At 40.2% G+C, this 14502-nt stretch overlaps 1 long non-coding RNA gene across 4 annotated transcripts in view; it reads left to right on the forward strand.

Annotated features, from left to right (window-relative positions):
- The first annotated feature begins 1357 nt into the window (after positions 1-1357).
- Positions 1358-14502, forward strand: part of LOC115302769 — a 28086-nt gene continuing 14941 nt past the window's right edge. For all 4 annotated transcript variants that reach the window (XR_003913623.1, XR_003913622.1, XR_003913624.1 and 1 more), the window contains exons 1-3: positions 1358-1591; positions 7138-7298; positions 12702-12849. This is a non-coding gene — a long non-coding RNA (uncharacterized LOC115302769). The remainder of the gene's footprint in view (positions 1592-7137; positions 7299-12701; positions 12850-14502) is intronic.

Genomic DNA, 14502 nt, shown 5'->3' on the forward strand with positions numbered 1-14502 from the left:
ATCTTGATTGAAAAAAAGATAATATGCAGGAATACTGCATATGTGGAGCACACTAACAGGAGTCTGTCATAACACTTACAGCTAGGTGATAAAATAAAAAAAGTAAGGCGGAAGACAAGGGGACAGCAGGAGTATTGGTTTAGACCAGCACTCAAATGCAAAGGAGGTGGGCTGCTTTCTTGTCTGGGAAAATCAACTAAGAGACTTTTGATGCCAAACTGGTTTGGAGTCTTAGGAAACTATAGACAAATTCCCAGGAATGATCTGTTTTTTTTTTTAATATATTTATTTTTTGAGAGAGAGAGTGTGTAAGCTGGGGAGAGGGAGAGAGAGGAAGACACAGAATCCAAAGCAGGCTCCAGGCTCTGAGCTGTCAGCACGGGGCCAACACAGGGCTCTAACTCACAGACTACAAGATCATGACCTGAGCTGAAGTTGGATGTTTAACCAACTGAGCCACCCAGGCACCCCAAGAATGATCTGATTTAAAGTGAAGGGAAAAAACAGTCCACTGTGGTATAGAGATATGGATGACTTAAGCCCAAATGGATAGAAGTTAAGGATCAGGAGAAAGTCTGACTTGATTTCTTTAAATCTTTCTCCTCACATATCATTATTTTAAATATAGCATTTTAAAATGTGTCACATTTAATTTAAGAAAAAAGAGACTGCTGAGTAGAAGACCAAGATAGTCTCTCTATTAACCTGGCTGACAAAGTAATCAAAGTCAGGAAATCTCGGTACTATGGTTACAACTCCATAACTGAGGCACAATCACTGTTCTCTTATGGAGGATTTAGTAAATTACATTAATTTCTAAGTGTTCTAAAGGGCTGAATCTATACTGATAAAACTGTAAAACATTCTAACCCCATATCATATGTAGATTACAATTTCGTAATGAATTAGACTGCAATCAAACACCCAATAACAACAGCCTTCAATGATGCAGAGGCCCTAAATAATCACGCAGGACCCTGGTGTTAAGAAACTTCACTATAAGCCATGAAAACCTGGACACCTGAAAACCTGGATATTTTAATTGTCTGGTTATTTGGACATAACTATAGTCTTATCATAGATCACAAAATGAATAAATAGGAGGCAGAATTTAGATACCTGACATACTTTCCCTATTTTCCAGGAAACAAGAATGTGGCTGTCCTTGAGTTCTTTGTACTTTTACCTTGTTATTAATGATAAATGAAATAATATTTGAGTCTTTGCAAATCATGTTATCTACAGTTCCCAGACCCTATCATATCCTGGCACATATGGGAAATGATAATGATGATGATGATGATGATGATGATGATGATGATGATGATGATAACCTCAGCAACAACAGCATGTGAATGCACCCTGGAATAATGGAGGGGGCTGCTGGGCCTCTGGCCTCCCAGTGTCTCTTCCTGGGGGCTTGGGGGCAAAAGAGACCTGTATCTTTGCTCACCTAGAACCCATCTGTGGCACCCTGGCAGTGAAGCTCTGGAGATGGCCAGTTTGGGGCCACCTCACCTGTGGTGTCCTCTAGCTATCCTGAAAACATGGTCTCCCAGAATCCTCATCCTCACTGAACTTGGCACCTCGGGTGAGTAGAAAGGACATAAGCGCCTCGCGGAAAAGAGGAAAGGAAGAACCTGCGTGGTCGCCAAGTGGAGCGGGCCAATTCGGTAGTTTGTAGGCAGCGGCAGCTGTTGTCCTCAGGGAATTTTGCTGACAGTATGAGAGTGGGGCATGATGTCACAGGAACCCTGGCTTGGCCAGAACAGCATGGTGTCCCAGGCAGCTGATCTGTTCATCCAGATTGAAAAGATTTCTTCTCCTGCTGCTTCTCCCACCCTCCCCTTCTCCCTGCCAGTCTGAGTGATAATTGTAAAGCCACGCATTTCCTTTCAGAAGTAGGCCGTGGGGTCCAGGGCTGGGTGTTTTCATTGCTGGCATGTTGCAATTATCACTGAGGATGGCTCTGATGACAGCATAATACATGTGGTGTTTTGTGCTAAAAAAGTCAATGCCAATGGCTTAAAGAGCAAAACTTGCGCATGATCCCAGCTCACTTTCAATATGACATATGATCTGTGTGGGCCCTGATTCATGGTCACCTTTATCACCCTCTAGATTATTCGTAGAAAATAGTTTATCGGTCTAATTCTTGAGAAGCAATAAAAGAGAAATTCTTCCCTATTCAGAAACTCTTATGCTCTTAACAGAGTGGCAAAGAGATACTTTATACGTGTGTCAGTGTTTAGAATTCAAATTTATCTTAACTTGAGAGGAATTTGCTAGCCTCGGAATTGGACTTTAAGAATGTCTTAATCTGGGGCACCTGGGGGCTCAGGCGGTTACATGTCCGACTCTGGACTTCGGCTCTGCTAATCATCTCACGGTTCCTGAGATCAAGCCCCATGTCAAGCTCTGGGCGGACAGCACAGAGCCTGCCTGGGATTCTCTCTCTCCCTCTCTCTCTGCTCCTCCCGCACTTTGTGTGTGTGCTCCTGTGTAGGCATTCTTTTTCTCTCTCTCTCTCAAAATAAATAACGTAAACTAAAAAAGAAAAAAAAAAAAGAGAGAATCTACCACATAGTAGCTCTATGATTTGAGGAATTTTAGCTAACTTTGATTCTAACTTTTTGAAAAAATATGTAGTAATATCCAGTTTATAGACTTGTTAGAATTGCATGACAAAATCTAAGTAAAATGCTTAGCACAAAGCCTGGTCCAATGAAAATGCTACATTAAAAAACAGCTGTTGCTGTTGCTATATTTGTAGATATTATTACATATACCCCTCCGCTTTTTAGGAAGGGAACGCAGTAGAAGAAAATTATTATACGTGATTGCTAAATTCCTGGTACTGACCAAATCTCATGACTACCTTGTAGTTAATTAGAATCATGTTTACAGTTGTTTTTAAAAAGTTTTTTAATGTTAATTTATTTTTGAGAGAGAGAGAGAGCAAGTGTGAGCAGGGAAGGGGCAGAGAGAAAGGGAGACACAGAATTTGAAGCAAGCTCCAAGCTCTGAGCTGTCAGCACAGAGCCTGACGCAGGGTTGGAACTCACAAACAGCAAGATCATTTCTGAGCTGAAGTCAGATGTTTAACCAACTGAGCCGTCCAGGTGCCCCTCCTGTTATAAACTCTTCAAAAATCTTGATATGTAATGTTAGTGAGAAGCTTGAACAACAATAAAATAATAATCTTAAACTACAAGAGGACAATTTGGAACATATGCCCCTCTACCAGAGCAGTACCAAACTTGAAAATTTCTTCAAGACACCATGAAGTTTACGTATTCTTTTGCTGGACAAATTAAAAAATGAGTATAATATACATTTAATGTTGACATTTAAAATTTTTTCTCTCATTTTTGAGAGACACAGAGAGATAGAGTGCAAGCAGGGGAGGGTCAGAGGGAGGGAGACAGAGAATCAGAAGTAGCTTCCAGATTCCGTGCTGTCATCACAGAGCCTGACACGGGGCTCAAAATCACAAACTATGAGATCATGACCTGAGCCAAAGTCAGATTCTTAACCCACCGAGCCACCTAGGTGTCCCTAATTTTTTTTTTTAATTTTAGAGAGAAAGTGTGTGAGAATGACAGAGAGAAAGAAAGAGAGAGCACTCACACAAAAGCAAGGGAGGGGCAGAGGGAGAGAGAGAATCTGAAGCAGGCTCCATGTTCAGCCTTATGCAGGGCTCACCCCGACAACCCTGGGATCATGACCTGAGCTGGAATCAAGAGTTGGATGCTCAACCTGAGAGTTCAGCCACTCCAGCGCCCCGAATGTTGATATTTTTATACCAAAGGCTATTGCTTAATCTTTCGTATGCTGAACCTTCTAAAATAAGTTAACTTTTCACATTACATGAATATTTTTATTTAGCTAACCGTGAATTGTCAACCTGAAAAGGCTTTGCCTTATCCATTATTCAACATGAAGCAGCTACTTTTCACTTTGATGTAAGTTACTAATTTATAGACTGCTTTTACCTTAAGTCATCTGGTGACAAAGCACAGTTCCAGATGTAGACTTTGAATACAAGCAGCTTTAAGCAGGAGAATATTTAAGTCAGCTTGATGTTTGCTCAATAATTCATTAAAGGGAAACAATGAAAGGGAAGTGACTGTTAGAAAAATATCTTCCTCACAGTCATATTCAGCTATTAATTTTCATTATGTGTGTTTTATGCAATTGCATTAAGAAATCATTATATTTCTGGAACAAAATAGACAATGAATGAAGACCTTGGTGTATTGGCAGACTCAAAATTCATTTGGAAATCAGAGAGCAACATTTTCCTGTTAACAGGTTCAGAGAGCATCCATTCAAGATAAGAATTCAAGAAACCAAGGAGGCCAGGTCTACATTATTCTTCCAAATTAGCATTTATCATAAAGTGGAGCTTTCAGGGTTTTCAATTCTATTATTAATTATTCTCCCCTTCTCCTTCTTTTCTAAATACAAAATATTGAGGCAAAAAAATTTTTAAAACGGACTTTATCTTGTCTAGTCTCATCATCGTCCAGATAAATGGCAGTAGAGCTTAGTAGTTCAGAGCGGAGGCTCAGCAGTCAGCCTGGCTGAGCTCAAATCTTGTGTAACCTGGGGAATCACATGGAAACGTGATGGACTTGTCTGTACTTTTGTTTGCTGAACTATAAAACGAAACTGTTGACAATATTGGGTTGTTGTGAGAAATCAACAGGGCCATACATAAATAGCAGATATTATTATACGTGGGGAAAGGGAAGCTGTGAGGGGTTAAGGGATTTGTGTAAGCTTCCTCAGCTAGATGGCAGTGGAATCCAGTCTCTTCGCTCCAGTGCAAGACACCATACTCTGCGAGGGGACCGCAAGGCAGTGGACATAGATCCTTTCTGCCTAAGCAGCATCCATTCCTTCTTCTTCCGGTAATAGCAGCGTAATGTTTCCTTTGGAGAGCCACCCAGCCCCACTCTTAGTCCATACGTCTCAGCTGTGTTTTTGGAGATGGAGGGGGTCACTTAAGCTAAGCCTGGGCAATCAGAGGTACGCTGACCACAAGGTTTGCTTCAGGGAGGGAGATAGGATTCTAGGTCCATGGAATGCCATCCAAGACTTGTGGCAGGAGAACTGGGAGAGAAAAACCCTTGTTCAATAGATGTGACCAGTAAGATATAAGCTCAGAGCACCTGAAGGCCATCCTTCCTCTAGGAAAGTAAAACCTGAACTAAAAAGAAGCCAAAAGAGATGAAAAGATGGCTTGCAAATGGAGAAAGAAATATTCGTGGTGGTATCCCTTGAACACTTAAATCTAGTCATACCTGAAGGCAGAGGAAGTCTATCCTGGGATATTCCATTTTATTTAATTTTTTTGAGCCAATAAAGTGGATGCTGTCACTGAGATTTAGAAAGTTCTGACTTACGCAAGCATGTAAAAAAAATACCACATAATGCTAGCCCCAGGAACAAGCTTGAGTATTTTCTTGTAAGAACATACTCTGAAACACCAATCTTCCTGTTACAACATGGAGAGCAAACTCAATGGTCCACCCTAATCCATGATACTGTGTTATTGTCTTGGTCAGGTAAGCAACCTGGGGAGAGTAGAGGAGGGTGCGATCTGGAGTTAGACCTGAGTTGGAATTCCAGCCCTTCCACTCGTAGGTCCCTTCTCGTTGGCTGGCTATTTAACCTCCTGAGCCTCAGATTCCTTATTGGAGTAGATTTATTGCAAGGGCACAATGAGACAATGCTTGCAAAATGCTAAGAATTAAGAACACAATAGGGACAGTAAGAAGGATATTAACTCACTGACTTCTCACAACAACTCCATGTGGTACAGCCTCTGTTCCTCGTTTTCCAGCTGAGGAAACTGAGAAGCAGAGAGGTTAAATAAGTGGTACAAATATGGATAACTAGTAAGTGCTAGAGCCAGAATTCTTGTTTCAGAAGCCAAGCTCATTATAAATTGCCTCTCATTTTGTCTGATAACTGTTAGCTACTAAGATTGTTGCTACTGATAACTGACTCATGACTAAGTTCAAATGTTGACTTAGGTTGAAGTAGCAATTTTGAAGCAGTTGGGTCCAAAGTTACAAGGATGCACGAGGCACAGACCCTTCTCTAAAGGTGTTTACAATATAGCTAGGCATGTGGTTGGGTGAGAAGAGACAAGAGTTATTCTGGAGAATTTATGGTAAACTCTCTCTGCCTTGGTTTCCTCACCTGTAAAATAGATGTCCCAGGTTTTAGTAAATGTTAAAATACATCATTAGGAAGAGCGCTGAGCAAGCTGCCAAAGGATCATCATCATTATTATTATCAATATTTTCCCCAACAATGCCTATAAAAAACAGGTAGGTCATTTTACAAATATAGAATTTAGCTTTCTTTAGTGATCTTTTGTGGTAGACAGATCCTGTCTTCATGTTTAAACAAACAAAAAGCAAATTAAAAAACTCCCTGTAACCTGGGACTCTGTTTATTAACTGCCTCCTAATAGCAAGCAAAATAGCTCAGGAAGAGTTTCAAAAGCAGAGTCAGGGAAACTGCACATTAGTGTCCCTCTTCTGTGGCCTACATCCTAGAAAGGGATGCAGCACACGGGAAGGGGCAAAGTTCCGCACGGAAGAGCTGTTCAACAACAGAAGACCACCTCTGCTCACCTGTACAGTTCTTTTTAGGCGAAGAGCTAACTGGGCTTGATCCTCCCCACATATGACCTACATGGTCATTTTTGTACTCTTGTTCCTATTCCCTTGAGATGGTCTATATTGGGCTTTGGCTACGTCTTCACCTCCCTCCTTCCCACTAGGGCCATTACTTCCAACATCATGATCACACTCACCTAATCTTTCCAGGTGACACATTCACACACATACCCCTCTCATCACAGTAAGACTCGGGTCTTCTCTGTTTCCTGCCACCTCCACCCAACTGCCATCTCCTGGTGAGTGGGACTCAGGGACCAAACCTCTGCCCGGTACTGAAAGTGTAAATAAAAGAGGTCTTTGGTCCTGTGGGGCAGAGCAAAACTACAGGAACAGCTTTGTCTCTAGGGTGTACCATTCAAATGAAGGATGGATAGAAAAGCAAGAATAGAGTCTATTTGTTTTCGGTGGGTGATGTTTATCTATTACCTTTTCCAAGGATTCATAGTTGACTTCTGGTCATCCACCATACCCCGAAACTAGATTACAACTCCCCTGAAGACAGACAGCTAAAGCAAGAGTGGACAGACTTAAAAACAGTGTTGTGCTTATCCATCTACCACAGGAGGACAAATCTTGTGGTTTGCCCTGCTTGCCTTGGTAAGTATTTGGTATTTTTGAGATTTAAAACCAGTAGTAAGAACAAACAGCATAAATAAGTAAAAGTGCCTTATCAAAAAGGAGGTCATGTGCCTTAACTAAAGCTTAAAAGTTTTCATATATTTTATCTCTTCTTATCTTTTCATTTTCTGGTGATAAAATGATAGGAATGAATATTTTCAGATGCTTTATTGTTGATTATTTTATTTTGGAGCTATATATGCTCATTGCAAAAAATAAATCAGACAATACAAAAAAGCATGAAAAAAGATCACACAAATGGTCCCACCATTCAGTGCTGAGATTTTTCAGACATTTCATTGTACATTTTAACATATATTGCAAAAAAAAAAAGATCATGTCTTGTAGCCTGCTTTTATCAAGATATTCTTAACACTTTATAATGTTAAAACATGTAGACCTACTTTAAACTTAATAAAATTTCCACCAAAGTGTCCATTATATGGAGTTACTTGATTTATTTAACCAGTTCCTTACTGATAGACATTTTGGTTGTTTAAAAAAATTTTTTAACAATGAACTCATTGATACATCTTCCAATACTTGTTTGGTTATTAGGATGTATTCCTAGACTCTGTAGTAAAAGCTTTTTGAACTTTTAAACTCTTGTCAACTACAGATGAATTACCTTCCAGAAAGGTTTTCAGGAAATAGAATTACTTTCCCATAGATCACAGCATAGAAACATTCAATGGCCTCCCAAAGATAATTTATTTACCTGGTGAGATGCCTCCATGTCCACCTGTTGACTGAGATGTTTTACACATGGAGAGACCGATTAAACCAGTCCATCCAAAGTCCACCAGTTTAACAGACAAATTGAGGAAGGAACATGTGCGCTTTCTGAACTCAAGGGCCTCCCTCCTCAGTCCTTCCTTGAACTGGAAGATGTTACCTGAAACTTCATGTGGAGCCATCCTGTGTCTGGTGCTTTATAAGCTCTGGACTTTGTGTCATGGGTTTGTATTTTTCTGGTAATCAGTCCTTTCCACCACAACTTTGACCAACCCCATTGTGTAGATCAGTGGTCAGGGTACAGACAGGATCTCAAACCTGGTGTCTTAGAACAATTTTTTAAAAGCTGGAAACATTCTCTTTATGTCCCTTCCGGTCCTAGGATTCAGGAATGCTGTTGAGACATTCCCCTCTTGTATCGTGTGGGGTTAGTTCCAGGCCCTCCCTGGTGACCACTAGGCGTCAGACTTTCCCATCTCTCCTCCAACTGTGCTGCTTACCCAGCAATTAACTCATTTGCTCAGAGTCATTAGCTCTTATCTAAGGGGGCTTCTTTGTCATCATATGAAGATGGTCATTATGATGCACAATCCTTGCAGATTTCAATGGGACTTATTAAGTCTGTCTCCTAGTTACTAGCCTTTCAACAGAACTCTTCATGGCAAAGCTCAAGACCTATACCAGAGAAAGCTGGAAGATTCATACACAGGCTTTTCACTATTCCCAAGTGAACCCACATAATGCCACTGCCTTTCACTGAATAGACATCCGTACCCTTGTTGTTAGTATATTGTCAACGTGGAGAGTTCTGAACACCACCCCTCATTCATCTGAAAGACAATGAATTGCCAAAGCTGTCCATAGCAGGCTCTGAATTCTGTACATAATGTGGATTAAAATGTAACAGCAAAGCATCAATGAAGCATTTATTCAATGCCCAGGCATACAGGGCACTGCACTTAAAAGTCCAGAAAAGGGTATTTTCATTCATCCAGTCATTCAGTTATTTACTAAGTACTGGCTGAACACCTCCATGGGAATGGAAACCCAGCAATGAAAAAAAAAATATGGGGTAAATACAACCAGCAAAACACCTTGTGTGATAACAAGACCATTTCTACACGTCACCCAATTCCGAGCTGCTTGGTCCCTCCTGCTTAGAAGAGGCTGTACAGGTGGGATTAAAGCCATGGCCATGTCTCCTAGCCAAAGTGGCTTTCCCTCACAACCCATGTCACCTTCTTGGAGGTTCTTCGTGTCATAGCCTCAGCACTGTCTCACTTCCTCCTGACAATATCCCTGAGAGAGGGAGACTAATAAGATCCTTATCTCAGACATGGGGGAACTTCGAGAGAAAAGTGGAAGAGCTTCTCAAACCACACAGAAGGACAGAGGCTGAACCAGCACTCTGGGCTCCATGGGCTACATCACAGGGGACCTCGTGAAAATGGTTTTAAATCAAGACACAGATAAAAATACTAAGTCCAATGCCTTGCAGAGACCAGCTATTTAATATTAAGAGACTGATTAATGGGAACAGAAAGCCTTATTGTGTGAACTAGTTTCCAGAAAATATAGCATCTTGACTATTCTGCTTCTGAGGAAGAAAACTCCCATCCTAGAGATAGACATCTTCTCATCATCCTTTCCTGGAGAAAGAGGTACCATTCCCTGACAGGCACTAACTCACTTGGGAAAATGCATCAATTCTGATTGCCCACAGCATATGTCACACTTCTGCAGAATTGCTCAGACAAAACAATAGCCCAATCCTTGTAGCTGAGATTCATTCAGATCTATTTTAATTTGCCCAAGAAATTGCCATTACCAGTGTGTCTCCCCAAATAACTTTCCTATTTGATTATTTTGAACTTTGCTTAACACAGGATTTAAAAAATAATAATGTCTCCATAAGATATGGGTATAAAATAACAAAAGATTTATTCCCCCTCTTCCTCTTCATAAATACACCTTTTCTCTATATAAATCAGAATTGCTTTTTTTCTGCACTTTACTTTGAATTGGTAAAAAAAAAAAAAAAAGTATTCTTTCCAAAGCAAATAAACATGACAACAAAACAATATCAGCATCTTCATAGATCATGAGTCTCAGACTTTCCTTTTCAATTTGCTTTGTCAGACCCTAGAAGATCTGGTAATAGAATTGTCCCCTACTTCTTAATAAATGCTTACAGTGGATCTGGAAGCCACATTTCTTTCCTTTTCCATAGCCCCTAAGAAAGGGATGTGACAGCATTGATTCACCCATCCAACCCAACGCTAGGGCAGTGCCTCACCTACCAGCCTTGCTCTGTGTTGCTGGCGCCTGCAGGTCCATTGAGCTCTCACCACATGTGGCATCTGAAAAAGCAAACTGGGCAGTTCAGCTCTTGAATAGCCATTCCACTCTTGTGAAGATATTTTCTAAATAAGCATTCAGCAACCACACTAGCTTCATTTGAGAAACAGGCTTTGGGCATTTCCTTTAGAGCTGGGTTAAAGAGCTGGCTTCTTTAGGGCATTGGAAGAAGGTAAAACTAAGGCCAGACTAGTACTTTTAAACTGTGAGCATTGAGATATTTGTAATTCTTAGTTTCTCAACTAAAAACCGTATACTGAGTGCAAGTTATGGAAGCTCTAGAGATGAGAGCTTGCATCCTTCTTTGAGACATTAAGAGCTGGACTAGGAAGAGAAGTTGCCAGCACACCCTCCTACTCAGAAGCCTCTGTCTCCTACATCTTCCCCAGTTCTGATAAGAAGATAAGAGTGGCAACATCACTAATTATCAGGGAAATGCAAATCAGAACCACAAGATATCACCTCAAATTAGTCAGAATGGCAAGTATCAAAAAGACAAGAAGTACAAGTGTCGATGAGGAGTGGAGAAAAAGGAACCGTTGTGCACTGTTTGTGGGAATATCAGTTGGCACAACCGCGCTGTAAAGCAGTATGAAGGTTCCTCAAAACACTAAAAATAGAAGTACCACAAGATCCAGTAACTCCACTTCTCATATTTACCCAAATAAAACAAGAACACTAATTTGAAAAGACATGCACCGCTATGTTTATTGTAACATTATTTATAATAGCCAACATATGGAAGAAACCCAAGCCCATTGATAGATGGATGGATAAAGATGTGTGTGTGTGTGTGTGTGTGTGTGTGTGTGTGTGTGTGTGTGTGTGTGTGTATACTCGGCCATAAAAAATAATGAGATCTTGAGGTGTGTGACAACATGGAAGGATGGACCTGGAGAATATTATGCTAATCAAAATTCGTCAGATAGAGAAGGACAAATACCATATGATTTTACTTATGTGGAATTGAAAAACCCAAACAAACAACAACCACAAGTAAAAATAGAAAGAGACTCATAAATACAGAGAACTGGTAGTTATCAGAGGGAAAGAGGTCAGGGGATGGGTGAAATGGGTGACGAGGATTAAGAGGCACAAACTTTCAGTTATAAGGTAAATAAGCCACAGGAATAAAAAGTACAGCATAGGGAATATGGTCAATAACACTGTCATAATGTTGTATGGTGACGGATGGTGACTACACTTAACCATGGTGAGCACTGAGTAATGGTTATAATTGTCAAATCTTTATATTGTACATCTGAAACTAAAGAATGTTATATGTCAACTATACTTCAATTAAAGATGTAAAACTAAAAGAATAATTTTTTTTAAAAAACCTAAGAGTGGAGTCTGTGAATCTAAGTACCTAACAGCCAACTCAGATGATTGCTTAGCTTAGCTTATTGACCTTCCAAGATCTTATAGAGTTCAAAACCTGAACATTTCATCACAATTAACTAATAAAAGTAGTTGGTCAAATAAAAGTACTTACTTTTTTTGGACAGCTCCTAATTGCCACTGGATAATGTTTACTGAGAGTTCCCCAGGTGCCCAGGGAAGTATATTAATTCATTCTGATTTTCAATGAACATTTACATTACTGTACTCAGTGCCATGGGAAATAAAAAGAATTATGGTCTTTGGGGGAGATTATAGTGTTGTATAGACTGCATTGCATTTATATAAGATCTGTAATTCAAAAGAATTCCCAATGTTGTGTGTAAGAGAATTCTACTCCTGAAACCAGTATTGCACTATATGTTAACTAAGTAGAAAAATTAAAAATATATGGGGCACCTGGGTGGCTCTGTCACTTAAACATCTGACTCTTGATTTTGGCTCAGGTCATGATCCAAGGGTCATGGGATGAAGCCCCATGTCGGGCTCCACACTGAGAGTGGAGCCTGCTTAAGATTCTCTCTCTCCCTCTGTCCTTCCTCCCTGCTCATGGTGTCTCCCTCTCTAAAATAAAAATTAAATTAAATTTAAAAATAAATTAAGTAAAATAAACAATATAAAAGGTCAGGATTGTGGCCAAAGGAAAAACAATAGTAACAACAAACCAAAACAAAATAATATCCCAAAATGACCAGTTAGGTGATAGAGAATATGTGACCTGTATGTGCATATGTATGTGGGAAAAGTCTGGAAGTGGACATAATAGAATGTTCTACTGAGGTGAAGTTATCTTTCAGGGATAAAGATATAAATTTATTTTCTTTATGTTTAACTTTTTAAATTTTTCTACAATGAACATGTAATACTTGTATAAATTATGTTTTAAAGCTCAAATTAAAACAACAACAACAAGGAATTTGGATGAGGACGTGCTTTCCTACAGCTGGGGCAACCAGGAAGTCTTTGCAGGGAAAAACACTTGAACTCAGCCTCAGGGACCAGGGAAGACCTCAGGAGATGAAAAGGGGGGAATTAGGTGAGTATGAACGATGAAAGTATAATGTGTATTTAGAAATTGGAAGTTTCTGTGATGGTAGCATGGGGCTTAAATAGTCCATAAATGGACAGGAGTCTAGTAAGGGCAGTTGGGTATTTATTAGGAAGACTTTTAAATGTCGGGCTATGGAGGTTGGACTTGGGCCAGTGGTCAGTTGGGGTCACTAAACTTTCTCTGATAGGGGAGCAGATGACCAAGGAAGTGATTAAGATGGGAGGCTGTGTACAAAGCAGGGAAAGAAGGTGCTTCTAAGTACCTGGGCCAGAGATGGTAGAGCCTATGACCTACTAGGGCTTGGGGGAATGTTAAGGAAATAGGAGATGATAACATACAGCAGGAAAAGGCCTTTATTTATTAAGGCACTTAATAAGCTTAAAGAGAAAAGGGGAATGTAATTTCAACATAGGATGTATAACCATAGCGACGAGGCTGATTTTCAGATGTAGCTACAGAATTATTCTCTTTATTGTATAGGCACATATGAAAAGTGGGTAAAATTTGATTGTTGATGGGCATGGTGATGTGAAAGCATATACAAGAGAGGGATAGATAAGCTGGTCAGCAGACATCAAGAGAACATCAGGTTCCAGAGGAGAAAGCGTTCCTGGCTCTCAGATCTGAAGGGAATGTCCTCATTAGGTCGTAGCACAGGGTTCCCTGACCTGGAGGAAGGTCACTTTCCCTTCAAATGATTGGAGTGTTCTAAATGCTGAACTGTGCAATGCCCCGAGCAAATTTAGCAGATGGAGCAGTGGGAGAGGCTTTTGGAAAACGTGCTACCATTTCAGTAATTTATTCTTACTTGTTCCTATGAAGCATTTTCAACTTGGGCTTTACATCTATCACAATCAGAGATGCAGGCAAGCTGTGCTCACCTTGCTGGGAAGAGGCACAGCCTTGATGCCACCTTCTTAAGAGGTTATAAAATATCTATTCCAATCACTGGTGGTCAAAACTAAAATTCTTAAGCTTTCAGAAATCATCACACTTGGGTGCTCACTACTTCATGTGAATCCAGCCCTGATTTTTCATTTCCCCACTCACCGTTTCAATATTATTTCTTCTTCATTTTATCATAAAGGCCTAAAAGTCAGAGTCCTTTCTGTTCACCCCAATCCTTACTGTGTTATCAGTTATCAACTCACCTTCGCAGATATTGAGACTGGTAAATTTATCAGCAACCAGAATAATTACCCCCTTAATACTCATTTGCATACACTTACTTTTGGTCAAATGAAAACAGGGTGCAATATGGCTGTCCTAGCAACTCCACATACACGTGACATAGTACCTGTAAAAGGACTTCCTTGGTACACTGTTGATCACACACATATGAAAACCTACATATGAGACAGGACCAAAGGCCTTAGCACATCTCTGCTGTCACTCAGGGAAAGCTTGTGGGTGAAATGTGGACCTATACCTTCTGCCCCAAGCAGGTGCTGGGGACCTGGAGCTGTACAGTAAGTAAGATGTGTTCACTCACTGTGCAACCCAGAGAAGGACTTAGAAAGAAATGTAAACACACTTCTGGGTTTTCTAGGTAAGTACTGGAGAGCCAGACTTCAGCAAAGGTGTTGGCTTGGCATAGCTAGATATTGACTATGTCTGGTGTTTTGCTCCATGGTAAGC

The sequence above is a fragment of the Suricata suricatta genome, chromosome 9 (assembly GCF_006229205.1).
Source record: "Suricata suricatta isolate VVHF042 chromosome 9, meerkat_22Aug2017_6uvM2_HiC, whole genome shotgun sequence".
Lineage (NCBI taxonomy): Eukaryota > Metazoa > Chordata > Mammalia > Carnivora > Herpestidae > Suricata > Suricata suricatta.